The 12,685-nt window shown below is 41.2% G+C and overlaps 1 non-coding gene across 1 annotated transcript; it reads left to right on the top strand.

Annotated features, from left to right (window-relative positions):
• Nucleotides 1-12,087: 12,087 nt before the first annotated feature.
• Nucleotides 12,088-12,160, top strand: TRNAT-UGU (transfer RNA threonine (anticodon UGU)). Its single transcript has one exon. It is a non-coding gene; the product is annotated as a tRNA-Thr (tRNA).
• Nucleotides 12,161-12,685: the final 525 nt, after the last annotated feature.

The raw sequence follows: 12,685 nt of genomic DNA, 5'->3' as shown, positions 1-12,685 counted from the left end.
GCTAATTTGAATCAGTGTAAATGACTGATTAATACTGTAGGCTTTATAAGAATCCAGTAGCTCAAGCAAGAAATTAATATGGGTTTTTTTCCCATGAAGTATACTAGAAATTTACATGGATTATTAATAAAATAGGGAGTATTTGGCACCATTCAGAAGGCAGTGAGATCGGTAACAAARCTTCTTTCACAGAATATGAGATTGATTTGCATTGCAGGAATCCCTAAATCATTCTCAGCTTGTGAATGTCTGTTGGCATACTAAACCTGATAGCTTCACACCTACTTCTGATGGAAAGGTGGGCAAAAGCTGCACTTTGCTCATTTGCTGGAAGTTCAACAAGAGACTGAGGGCTGAAAAAGAAAATGAGTGTGAAGGCTCAGATTTGGAGAGGATCTAGAGTTGCCTGCATGATGCATTCAGACCTGTGTCCAGTTCTGGGCTCCCCTGCAATGAAAGATGCGAACTTAGTGTGAGCCTAGCCAAGGGCCATGAAGATGTTTGAGGGATTGGAGCACCTTCCATATGAAGAGAGGCTGGGACAGCTCGAACTCTTAAACTGGGAGAAGGCTCAGGGGGAATCCATTTGGAAACAATCCCATGCCATGTGCTCTAGGGTGACCCTGCTTGAGCTGGGAWKTTGGACCAGATGAGCCACTGTGGTCCCTTCCAACCACTGTGGACCCATTCTGTGATGCTGTGATCTTACCAGTGTGTATAAACACCTGATAGAAAGGAATGAAGGCAAGGGAGCCAGACTCTTCTCAATAGTGCTCAGTGATAGAACAAGCCACATTCAAATGGAACATAGGAATTTTTATTTTTTTTTTAATTGTGAGGGGACTCAAACAGTGTAAAGGTTGCCCAGAGAGGTTATGAGACTCCATTTATAGAGATTTTTGAAACCCAGGTGAACACAGTCCTGGGCAACTGGTTCCAGGCGACATTGTTCGAGCAGAGGGGCTGGACTAGATGATCTCAAGCTGGTTTTTCAAACTTCAACCATTCTGTGGTTCAAAACCCATACTCAGCTGCTCTTTAAATTCAGCTGGTACATGCTCCGTCATCTTGTGTACATTTGCATCCAACAATCGGACAGTCCCTTTGCCTCTTGGTCTCCTTGCAATGCTGCCAGTGGAGTGCCAGGAGCCCAAAGCGCATTGCTCCACCTGGTGTCTCAAAGGTAGCTAATTCCTATCTCTGCTGGTGCACAGAAGTGCTTCAGTACTGAGAAGCTTCAGAATCTGGGTACATGATGKCACAAACACAGGGTTTACACTGTTACACTCAGGTTTCAGAAACAGGGATTGCTTTGTTAGCCAGCCCTGGTTAAAACTGGTAAGTGACCKGAGAACCACTGTAGGGAGCAGTTATGTGGGTCCAAAAGCAGCTGCTGCTGTTTTCTATTAAATGTAGCCGGAGAAAGAGTAAACAGTGGCATATTATCTCTGCAGAAGCTTAGTGGTTCTCTCTATCAGGGAATCCAAAAGTTAAATTATTTCCTCAGACAGAGATATTCAAACCCAACCCTTTTGCTGCCCCAAAGTACCAACTATAAAACTAGTCTATTGCAAAGTAGAAGCATTCTTCAATTTTTCTGTTGAAATTACTCAAGACACTTAAAATAATTCATACTTCATTGCACCAGACTTGGAGGATGACAAGCTAGCCTAAAATCAGAAATTTTTGCTTGGCTGTGCAGCCCTTACTTAATCTCAGTTTCTCTTGTAAAGCATCTACCTCAAAGCAGAGTACAGACACGTTATTGGGGTATTCCTGTTGGAGGCAGGAGCTGTGACTATAAATCCTAACTAGAAAGACATAATTAAGACCTTGCAGAACCAGAACTGAACCATACTGCCAACTAAGCATTCCCTTTTGTGGTGACCATGAACCCTTCATGCAAGGCGTGAATGTTGCAGCAAATGTTGGATTCTGCTGCTGTGGGGACTCCTCAGTGGAAGGTGCACACTTAAAAGACAGGAGTTGCAACAGTAAATGACAAGTACCTAAAGTGTCTTTCTGGATCTTGGCTTTGGTAGCTTTACCTCCAGTATGTTTCCCCAGATCCGAGCTGAGGTACTTCATCAGAGATGCCCATGGAGGAAGAGGCAGGAAATGATATTGCAGTGTGGTATTGCTGTATTTGGTTTTTCAATAGACTCTAGTTATTAGTGTTGTCACAACCCTGGACATTCACTCAAAGAAGATATTTGAAGGAAAAYCTCTTCCTTCCTGCACACACAAACATATACAAACGAAGTTTTTTTGATTATGCTTTCAGATAAACAGCAACAGCAAAGCCTCAGTTTCATTTTCTCTCCATTTTAGCTCTAGGAAAAAAATTGGTGCTTCTGCCTGCAGCCCAAACAATTCACTTTGCTGCCAAGTGCCATCACAAAAAGAGGAACAGTATAAACTAATTTCATACTTATTCAGTTCAATAATAGGTATTGTTCTAACTATACCTCTAGTGATAAGAGACAGAACAGCTTATTTGCCATTGCTAAGCAACTGTTAAAACAGTGTGTAGAATTCAGCTAGCTCTAATGGGCTGATAGAAATCAGTGTCTGAAGTTCTTGTTTGCATTAGGAAGTCAACAATAATTGTCCTTCTCTATTAACATGCATTTAATCTGGCTGCACCAGATTCAATCAGGATTCTGTCTTAATGGTGTTTGGAAAGGCCCACTCTCCCTTAGAAAAAAATATTTAACCATAATGCATTGACCTGCTTTAATTCTCTTGTTTTGTTTTGATGCAGTGATGAAGGTAACACAGGAAAAACAAGGTAACATGAAACACTCTGCAGAAATAAAAGCTGATGGTGTGAGTGGCATCAAGTGGTAAGGCAGAGTTAGAGGTATTTAGGTAGGGGTCCATCAATCACAAGATGGCATTTGTGTCTGAGATGCACAGACATCTGCAAACCCCTATACATTTGGAAAAACAGAATCTAGGCAAAGCAGATGTGCATAAAACCATGGGATTTTTTTTCCAAGATTATTTATGAGTTCAGATTTTAGTCCTTTCTCTACAGCATTTAGGAGAAGGGACTTTGAGGGTTCTGATCATGCYTTACTGAGATAAGGAATGGGCAAATGAATAAATACAAAGGAAGAAATGTTGCACAAGAGGATCCTGCATTCATAAGCATTGCTTTGTAGCTGCAGAATTATTTTGGTGACCTAAAAGGAAAATGCATTATTATGAGAGGATGATACCTCTTCAGATGCTCTGTTCCCTATGTGAAAGTAAAGATGCATGAGTAGGTAATGATGCATAAGTAGACGGACTGATACTGGAGCTGGAAAACTGTACTGGTACTCAAAACTGCTCCATTGCTTTTACGGTGCAGAAACATGATTAATGCTTATGCATGTCAGCAATCCCATCACATTCATCAGAACCACCACTGCTCCCTGCTAAGTAAGAGCTAAAATGCTCTGYTGGCACAAGCTGAGAAAATCAGCACTTTGGTCCAGGCAAGTGAAACAACACTGCCTTGCTCAGCCCACTGTGCCTCACACCATGACTTGCAAGAGAGAGATCTTGGTGTAACGGCAGAAGAATAAGTGCTTTGAAAGACAGATTTCAGCCTATGCCTGAGTCAGAAAATGAGCCTGTCACATAATGATATGAAAATGTGGGGTAAAAAGTTGAGACCGTCCCTCCGCGAAGCTTAYGGCGGTGTCTGAGTCACACAGGACATGAGAAAGCTGCAGGCAATGGCATGCAAAGTAGGCTGGAGCTGAATTCTCCTGTTATGTAACTCCTACGTTAGCATCTTCTCCGTTCCATATATAAACCCAGAAAACATTAAAAAGCTGTTGCTGAAAGCAATGCTTTTATTTATTCATTTGTATGAGCCAAATGTGACTTAAAACATTAGCTATTTTCCACATAAGCTTCAGTACAAGACCAGGCACTTTCCTTGCTGGTATTGATGAGACTATTTATTTCTGGACTCATTAAAAGGATGTTTGCACCCCCTAGTGTATAAGAATTTGCAAGAAATCAGGTTCTTCTAATAGCCTTAGATAAATGAGGATGTTTGATATTAAASCATAATAAAATCTCCCTGTTACAATCTTAAGGAACTTCAAAGAAAGAAGGAAAGGAAAGGAAAGAATTCTAAACTCAAAGGTCATCTTAGGTGTAATCCCTCATGTCCCTGAACTCAACAACTGTAGGACCTGAAAATGAGTTCTACCTGAGTTGGTTTTTTATCTCACTGGAAGRTATCAGGGATTTACAGTTCAAAAATGAGACTGTACTGAAACCAGAGAATTCAAATCCAGACCTTCCTGAGACTCAGAGATCTTGCATCCAGCATCAGTCCATTYGTGAGATAATGTCTGTAGCTGTTTCACTGAAGGACAGTTATCTTTGGATCTGGACTTTACTCCCGTTAACAGAAACCGTGAAAATGAGAGGTAGGCACATAACTGATCTCCAAAAATTACTGCCCAAATTGTCACAGGTATACAGACATAAATTCTGACAGCGGTCTGCATCCCACTGTTTGGACTTAGGTCTTAACACAGTCCTGAAAAACTTCTTACAGTTGTGGATTCCTTTCTCATTCTTCAGGTGKGACTGCACTCACACTCATGATGTTAAACAAGGCAGAACCAGTCCCTGAGGTGAACCAACTGAACTTCCCTTGCTGGGACCCGAAGAGGCAGCCCAGATCCCGGTGTCCAGTGTGAGTTTTGAAGGTGAGCAAAGCCCAGGTGGTCCTGGAACCAAAGCAAACCCGAATGTTGGTTCCCGGCTRTGAACATGGAAAGGGAATGTTCCATGGGAGCACTTTCTGGTGGGACTTGCACTGACTTTGGAAGGCTCAGTGTGTGACCCAGGCCTATGCAGCATGGCCTGGCATGTGCTGTTTGCTGACTGTCACTCATGCAGTCATGGGTAGGCTCTGATCTGACCAAACTACACATGTGTTTTCAAGAATTGCCCTGATCAATCCTTTGCTGAAAACAGGATTTAACCATTTCCCCTGAGGTGTCTGAAACCCAATCACTGCAGCCTTGGCAAGTGTCTGACAACCAGAAAAATAATACTGCCAAGGAAAAAAAGCAGTCTGTTTTCATTTGGCAAGCAGAATTAAATGTAAAAAGCAAACAAACTGCATAAATAATAAAAATGAAATTATATTTTTAGATTTGCTTTCATTATCTAAGTAATTTCTTATAATAAATGTATTCTAAAATACAACTTTCASCCAGTAGTTTTAAAAACAGACTGATATTATTTACTGTGCTATGCTTGTTAGTTCCTCCAAGCCACTTCATTCTGTAATTTTAAATGAATTCTTTGGGCTTTCTTTCAAAGAAAAGAAACTTGGCTTTTCGACAGAATAATCCTTAGTAAGACACAACCAAAATACTGCTAGGAGCTGTGATGATGACTTTTGTCAGGTATTCTTTTCTTCCGGAGAATGGAGTCATCATGATATTAATGAAGAGTTCTTTGTGTCATTTGTGTAAATAAATAATAAGAATGTAATACATAAAAAGAGCTAGCATATCACTGCTAAGTGTCTCCAGAGAATTACATTTCAAGGTATAGTACCAGTGTGATATAAAACAGACAAATGGTATAATRAGAATATATTTTAAAAAGTACATTGATAAAAATCAAATTATACYGGCATTATGGTGCAGGTGTCCATTTCAAAAGCAACTCTCCACCCATATTTTCAAAATTATATCAATSTACATTAGAAGCTGGTCTAGTTATTTGCAAATGTGTTTTTGTTTTTTTTTTTAATTAAAAGCCCAGATCTCTCGATATCAATTAATTTCTTGTTGGAGCCTTTCTTTTTAACTAGCATTACTAGATACCCACTACTGTGATTTCTGTTGGACAAAATTCCAGCTGGAAAACTATGGAAGTTCAAAACTTTCCTCTCTCTGTAATTAAGAAAATGCTGGTACCATGTGTCTCATTTCTAAGAACAGAATGAAAAAATATTTCCTTCTGCAGATTTCACTGAGGTTGGGCTGTGATTTTACTTCTTGGTCCTGTCCCCTAATTCTTCCAGTGGCTCATGAATATAGTACTGGGGGTCCTGGTCACAGGATGTAGAAATGTGGAGTGTCAGGTTGAGGTTCATGCAGCTTGACTTGGAGGTGATGAAGTCGTCACGCTCACAGTTTGTCTGAAGTGAGCTGGTGCAGGAGRTACTGCAATTTTAATACTCTGGTGGTGCAGTAGATGCTGCTACTGACAGCAAGAAAGCACGAGCAGGAGACTGCTTGAAGTTTCAACAATCGCCCAAGTGAACACTTAAGTTCTTTTCCCACCTAAACTGAGATGTTTTAGCAGAATATGGTGGTGTTGGTACCGACTATGTTACTGGGATATAGAACTCCTAGGTTTCAATTAGAATAGCCCCAGGACTCCAAATTAGCCAGTTTAAATCTCTCTAAAATCTCTAAACTCTTTAAATCTGCACCTAAAAGCAGTGCAGATAGGAATCAAGAAAAGCTTTTTTATTACTTATCAAAAGAAGTCTTGTGTAAACCAGCATAATCTGTCCATTGCACCTGTAATTTTTCCTATTTTTCACATTTTTCACATTTTTCACCTGTCAACATAAAATGTAGGTAAGAGAAGTATGATACACAGCTTTCCAGGGATTCAGCTGAAATTAAACAAAGGAATGGAAGATGTGATAATTCGCCTGCTCCAAATAGTGAAAATAACTGAGGAATTTGTAGCTGTGACATGGCTTGCCATGAAATACACTGGCTACATTGAAATTCCATATAAACTGAAATAGGCCTCTGTCCCGGGACTCTCTAAGAGATTGTTGCACTTTCCTGGTCTTCCAATAATGCCCAGTGTTGTTTACATAGGAATGGCAGAGTGAGCTGTTTCTACTCCTTACAACATTGCACTGTGTAAAACTAAAGTTAGAAATGAGACAGATCTCTTCATTGATTATACACCCAGGATTGTCTGACATCATACTCAAGATTTCGATGTTTATTTCTTTTCTAGGAAAAACCATACCTACTCTGTTGTKGCTGAGATGCTGAATTTAATTTAGGGGACCTGTTCTTGTCCCTTCTGAATATTTAACATGATATTTTATATGAATATTAGGGTGTGTATGACTATTGTTCATATTTTCTGCTTCAAGAAGGCTGAAGGATTCAAGCCTTTGCAAAGATGCAAATACTTGGTCAGATTTCCCAATAGCCTCATGCAGCTATTACTCCAAGAGGCATCACCATAAAGAGCTGGAGAGAAAGCACTGCGGTTAATGCAGTTTGGCAAGCCAGTGTAATATTCACTGCATTACTTTGACGTGGTTTAATGGAATGAGAAGCATGCACTCCATGTCAGGGAACATTACCTGGTGACCCTTGCTGTAGCTTGATGCCTGTTCTTAACTGGATAGCTATGAAATGATGTAGAAAATCTTATATGAACTCCACTCTCCCTCAGCTCTGTCCCATAGGAAACTCATTTCCTATCAGCTTGCTTATTAAAAAAAAAAAAAAAAAAAAAAAAAAAAAAAAGAAGAAGAAATTTGCTTTGGTGTTTTCTTTTGCTACAGTATTATTTCATACGCACAACAGAGCTCTCTGGTGAGCCTTCCTCCTGGCCTACCCCCCTAATGGAAATATAAACCAATAATGGAAGTGAATACAGAAAAAATTAAAGATAGGGAAATGCAAAGGGAACTTGTTTTTGTGATGAGAAGCGAAGAGACTTTTGCAGTCCCTTTGCAGGAAGCAGTCTTGGTCTGCTCTAGGGAAATTCCTTCCTTCCTCAGAAAACAGATTTGCAAAGTGAACTTTTTAGCTGCGTAATGTAAGAGAACTAAATTTTATCCCCTCCCCTCCCCACATGAATAAAATAGATTAATTGTGAGTGACAGCTGGAAAATAAATTTCACGTTCTTGAAAGACACTAGATGATGTCAAAATCCTCTACTGATTCACTTCAGAAGAGGCATGTCCTCTTCCAAGGACTCACCTCCTACCAAGGGATGAAATCAGTAAGCAATGTGCAGGGCAGATCAATTTATTTTCTGGCTCATCTGCTCCGATTGCCAGGAAGATTCCCAGTCAGAGGCAGCCCCAGTAAGCGCACACAGAGATGTAACCACCCAACTTACTGCTTAAGAGCTGGTTCTTCCCTTGCTTTGGTGTAGAATGTAGGCAACTGGTTGGGGCAGATCTCTCATCTCTCATGAGCACGSCGCTCATGCACAGGGATGCTATTTTTGCACTACGTTGGACTCATTAGACAGGAGCATCAGTGCCTGAAAAAAGAGGAAAACAGTAAAGAGACAGGTCCTTGGTACCTCCCTTTGATGTCTCTGATAACATGAAAGGCAGCCTATGCCACTGTTCTGGTACAGTGACATTAAAAAAATCAAAAAATAAATGGAAATCATCGAACATTGAGGAGATCCCTGCAATTTGGCAGTGCTCCTGATTCACAAAGCTACTTTCCTGGTTTCTTCCATTAGCCCAGCTGCAATATGTGCAGAAGCAGATTATGTATCAGGCCAAAATATTAACGTTCACAGCATTAATGCTTTGGAGCCTTTAAAATGAAGAGCACTAACAGAAAAATCTTTCCAATCCTTTCATATAAAATCCCWTCATTCTGAACTGACAAAAATAAATGCAGTGAACTTTCAGTGATATTGCACCATATAAAAATGTTATTAAAAATGTATTTGAAGGACTAGCTTTGTCAATACTAATGCACTGAAGAAAGGGAGGGCTTCTCAGTTCAGGCACTGATGTACAGACTTAGCGAGGGAGTGATTACTGCAATAATAGATTCTGGTGGCTTTAAGTTAGACAGCATTTTTAGACTTCATATGCAAAGAATCGCCTTCAGTTATAAAAAGATGAGCTACTTAGTAATATAGAGGTGAAATAAGAATATGTGTTTAAAGAAATTCTGCCAAGTAGATATTGGTTTGGCTCTGAAAATGTGTTTGAAAGATGGAGGGGGGAGAGATAAAACATAGCAGTGTAGAGGAATAGAGGAGAACTTGGAGGAATGTAAATGATTTATTGGTTTATTTGTTGATTCTTATTTCCATAGTAATCAGAAGAGCTCTTAAAGATGATCTGTACATTCCCTAAGAACACAGCAACAAAATGCCAGTGCATGAAAATTCTAAAGCACAATTGCCTCCACTGTGAGAACTGGGTCCACTCTCTTATCTTGAATTCAGACACCTCTGACCTTGCCACTCATTTTGGACTAAATAACTATTTGATCAAGATTCAGTATAACTACTAGAGTGGTTTGGTGCCTGTCTTCCAGGACCAAATGAAAACCAATCTTGTTTCATTGCTGTAAATGAGCCTAGAATAGAACGATAACACAGAGAAAAAGCCAATGTTTCAAACCTTTAGATTCAGTCATTTAAGATGATGATAAGGTAGATAAGAATTTATTTTTAATTATCGTTGTGGGGTTTTCTGTAACGCTCTCTCTGAAGAATACAGAAAACACTCTACTCTTCCCATTGTTACGTGCTGCCACTTTCAGTTTTCACTCCTCAAGCATCACAGCCGGTGCATTTCTTTTGTTGATCGAGGGAAGGCGAACATCTTTGACTCCAGGAGTCARTCCCTGTTGAAGTGAGAAGGTAAGTGCCAACTGCCTCAGCTGTGCTGACAGCTCTCACACAGGTTTTGTACAATCCTGTCTTTGTGAGTCTCAGCTCCTAAAGGAACTGCATTCTATATTGCTTTTTTTTCAATGCACAGTAGTCTGCGTTTCCCAGGTAATTGAATGAATGAAAGTGCCCATTAGTTCTTGAGGCCTGTCTGTCTTAAGTGTGCAAAGGTTTTAAATAATAAACCCAGTAAAATTTTTCTTTTCCAAAGACTGTCCTTTGTACTATAGCTGGAATGTCTGGCAGCTCTTGCCCTAGTGGTGAAAGGTCCATCCCCATTAGGACTTAAAAAAACTTTTCTGAAATCTTTTATGGCTATTCTGCCTTAGCAGTGACGTGAGATAGCAGAAAAACACAACAGAGGTTTATGAGAACAGTATAGCAATATGTAACAAGTTTTCATAAAGGGTATTTTTAGTTTGCTTTTGGGCTTTTTGGATGTTTGGGGCTTTTAAAAATAGTTTTAAAATATGTTCTGGAATTCTTATGCATTAATGTACTTGCATGACAGTCTCCAATGGGGATTTCACTGACTTTTTCATAGACAGGCATATGGTAACTCAGACTGAGCATAAAGTGGCACGGGGGAAAAATTGCATGGTCTTTTGCATGGTAATGGCATTTTTTCTTTTTTCCAGGGTGTGACAACTAATCATGACAATATTACTTAATAACAAACAATCTGCAGACCTTTAGTTTTCTACAGTGTAGTATTCTTCCACTGCATTACACGTGTGCAGATAGGACACACACACACACACCATCTAGAAAAGCATTGAAGTGGCCACTGGCAGTCATCACAGTTTTGAAGACTGAGAAGTCTACAACCTGGCTTAGTATCAAGCATATCKCAGAGCAGACATGTTCCTAAATTAACACAGCAAATTATGCATGATTAATACATACATCTGTAATTTAAAAAAGAATATATTTTYCAGAATGACTAGAAATACAACTAAGACTTTCTTGTTATTTCCAGAGTTGGCAGAGGATTGAGATAAAGTGCTTAATGGATTTAAACACTTAATGTTCACTGAATATTTTCACAATAATTCAATATACACACATGTAATGAATATCATTCAATGGAGAAAATGGACTTGCTCCTGTTGTTTTGTTGACAGCATCTACTATTCAGCTGCCACATGGAGTTTTATGAGTCAGCAATAATTTTTCAGTGTTTATTTCAAATTTCACTGCTGTCATTTATTAAAACTATCAGAKGATTAATGTGAGAAGATACTTCAAAGGAAAAATCTTTGGGCAGAAATCAGAGATTTACACATCTAATGCCTAGGATACTGCAGACCCTGATACTACTGTGGACTTGCAGGTTTATTTCCATAGTATAACATTCTTTTTTTCAAGACTTCTGTAAGCCAAGCCAGGTTTATGAGCTCTCCCACTGCATCCCTTTCCCATCTGCTGATACAAGTTTGAATTCTATATAAAGAGGTAATAGTCCAGAATCAAGTCAAGGCCCTGAATATTGCTTCCTGAAAGGCATATGACTGCAGTAATTTTATTTGCCATGAAGTTTTTAAAAAATGTTCAGTCTGCCCACACATAAGCGATCATAGACCTCTGGGTTAATGTGTGCTGTTAGCAGTGATGATAACCAGCACCAGCCAGCATCTTTGAGCTGTTCGTTGAAGCTTCTGAACTCCATGACCTCTGTTAAAGTCGGTGTGTGGGCACCAGGTGAGACAACTACCTAGAAATGCTCTCTAKGGTCCATGCTCAGCGCTGCAGCAGGCACCCAACAAGTGCTGCTCAGAGGCCCCGGGCTGCACCTCTGCCCCGCAGCAGCCGTGCTCAAACTTCCCAAGAACATCCAACCGCTGCAGGGAAAAAAAAAAAAAAAAAAAAAAAAAAAAAAAAAAAAAAAAAAAAAAAAAAAACCAACAAAAACCCAAACCAAACCAAACCAAAAAAACAAAACCAAAAAACAAACCACCCCAACAAAAATCCATCGTCACGATTTTTTTTCCTCCTAGCCAGTACAAATCACCATGATTTGTATGTATGTCTGCACGTCAGACATTCGCCCACCCCGTATCTCTCCTCCGGTGCCTCTGCTGGCTCGGCCGGGCGTGTGCATTCCTGCAGCTTTATTTCTGCGATTGCGGAGGGCCCAGGGACTCGCCTGGGAGCGGCACCCCGGTGCTGGCGGGCGAGGAGCRGGCCGGGGCGGCGCAAGGGCTCCCGACGAGCGTCCCGGGGCTCGGMGCGGCTCCCGGCGGGCCGCGGGCTCCCCCCGGCGGCGGCGGCCAGGCCAGGCCGCTGTGCAGGGCGGGCCCCTCAGGGCCGGAGGCGGGCGGGGCCTGCGGCGCGGGACCGGGGGCGCCCGGCAGGGGGCGGCGGGGAGCGGCGGGACCGCTCATTAGACACAGYCGGGATGAATTCTGAGCGGCGGCTCCATAGCTCAGTGGTTAGAGCACTGGTCTTGTAAACCAGGGGTCGCGAGTTCGATCCTCGCTGGGGCCTCGGGGTTTTGTTTTATGTTTTCAGAGTGGCACAGCTTTTGACTGCACCCACGAGTAACGAGCCTGATTTTAGGTATTTTGGTGGCGGCGGACTGGAGCATGCGTGCAGGCTCCGGGGGCTTCCTGTTAAGGGAAACGCTTTGGAAACAAATGCGTTCTGTAAAACCTGAGTGTTAACGCTAATAGCGGTCGCCAAATTAACTCATGGCTGTGCTTCCTGCCGGCAGGGGAGTGGGGGGAACAATAACTTCTTTGGGWAGCAGCGTAGGAATGGCTGAGTAAATATTTGCACAGCTCATGTCACAATTTCCCTGATGGCAGCTTTGGCAAAATGCTGTTWGGGGTTTAAAAGGAACAAATTGCCCCTGAGTGGAGAATAAGCTGGACAGGATTATCTGAGTCTTCACAGCTTGTCAGGCAAACCAGGCTGTTCGGTTTATTTCTGTGCTGGAGCCTGGACAGCAGAGGTGTAATGATTCTTTGCCTTTTTTTTTTTTTTTTTTTTCCTTTTAGGTTATAGAAAGAG

Source organism: Malurus melanocephalus, unplaced genomic scaffold (genome assembly GCF_030028575.1).
Source record: "Malurus melanocephalus ecotype Western Australia unplaced genomic scaffold, MMel_1.1 scaffold_0, whole genome shotgun sequence".
Classification (NCBI taxonomy): domain Eukaryota; kingdom Metazoa; phylum Chordata; class Aves; order Passeriformes; family Maluridae; genus Malurus; species Malurus melanocephalus.
The sequence above is the reverse complement of the archived record's forward strand: the minus strand, read 5'-3'. Positions and strand labels throughout refer to the sequence as shown.